Here is a 1,557-nt window from a genome sequence, read left to right as displayed (position 1 = left end):
CACTTTTCTCTATCTTACCTCGTCTTCACAGTCTCTGAGATGCTGGATTTCATTGCTACAGTCGTTTTGTCAATTCATCTTTTCTGGGGTGGTCCTCTCCTCTGACACTCCACCTTCTCCAGCATGATGCCATCTCCCAATGACTGGCTCCCCCTGACAACGGGAACAAAATATATGAGCCAATGTGTCACCATTCTTACCTTCTTCTCCCCCCACCCCACAAATAATGACTTATTAGTCATTATTAAAAGTCTAAATTTTAAACAGTTTCTTGAACTGGTGGTTCATAGCCATCAGCTCATTCAACTTTAGCACCTGTCTCATCTCCAGTAGCCTTTCCAGAGCTAACACCATCACCGTGAAGCTCCATGAGTCTGCTTAATTCAAACTTGGTCTCCTTCTGCATTGTTACTTTTCTAACAAATACATCATAGAGAAGATAAATAGACTGACAAGGTTTTCTATGTCTTTCCCAATATTATCTGGAATTAATTTATGATCCACCTCTTTCAAGTCATTTGTCTGCCCCTCTTGGGTTGCGATTTCCCTAATTTTCTTCCAGATTTGGCAGATCTGTTGGTGCTGAGCATAAAAGGTCTCCTGAGAGTGATTGTGGTGTTTTTGTAAAACTAACACAAAACAAACAAAGTAAATCACCATCAGTAGTCTTGACAACAACATGAGCTTTAATCATGGTCTGCCATTCCCTCTCACACCACCCCCCCCCCCCTCCATGAAGCACATTTTGTCACAAGTGAGATTCATACCATGAAAGTTGGTTAGGCAGATGTTGCCTTGAATATCTTCAGTAATTAGCTTGAATTTTCTAAACACACCCTCATCGCTTTGCAAATCAACAAGGCTCAATCCAAAAACACAACCCTTGAGTCCATCAGATAGAATTTTGTTTCCTTGAGTTTTTGTAACCAGTGTCTTCTCAAAATTTCTTATATTGAACAGAGCTGGAGCCTTTATATCACACTGATCTTTCTTAGAAAATGGATTACCTACTTTCTTCTTGACTCCTTTTTGCCACCTCTTCTTGCAAGATGTTTGTTCCTGTTGACTGCCATGGCGGTGCCCAGAGAACCAAAAGGCCCTTTGTACCCCTTAAGGAGAACTCTAACTGTACTTCCTCCAAGAGAGGCTTGTTTGGTTTTCTTGGCAGATTGTGGTATTTGAAACTCTTCTCCAACACCGTAACTCAAAGATATCAATTCTCCTTCTGTCATCTTTAATGTCCAGCTTTTGAATACATACTGTTGTATGTATGTTCCAATGAGTCAGAACCAACCCATAGCGGAGCTTCCAGCAGGTTTTCCTAGACAATTACTCGCATGGGAGAAGACTGCCTCTCCTTCTTCCATGGAGCAGCTGGCAGATTCAAACCACATGCCTTCAGGACTGCAGAGCAGATATTTATCACTAGGCCACTAGAGCTCTATCAGAATTAGTGTAAAAGATTATGTATGACTTGAATCAGGTACATTCTAGAATCAGGTTTATTCTAGTCTTTAAACTGACATTGTTGTGGGTTAGCACTTTGAAGTGGTCCTT

The 1,557-nt window shown here is 41.1% G+C and overlaps 1 pseudogene; it reads right to left on the bottom strand.

Moving 5' to 3' along the window:
• Positions 1-259: 259 nt before the first annotated feature.
• LOC102869118 lies at positions 260-1,073 on the bottom strand (annotated as a pseudogene).
• Positions 1,074-1,557: the final 484 nt, after the last annotated feature.

This window comes from Elephantulus edwardii, unplaced genomic scaffold (assembly GCF_000299155.1).
Source record: "Elephantulus edwardii isolate Elephantulus edwardi_28Jun2011 unplaced genomic scaffold, EleEdw1.0 scaffold00022, whole genome shotgun sequence".
NCBI classification, from domain to species: domain Eukaryota; kingdom Metazoa; phylum Chordata; class Mammalia; order Macroscelidea; family Macroscelididae; genus Elephantulus; species Elephantulus edwardii.
This window is presented reverse-complemented; position numbering and strand designations above follow the sequence as displayed.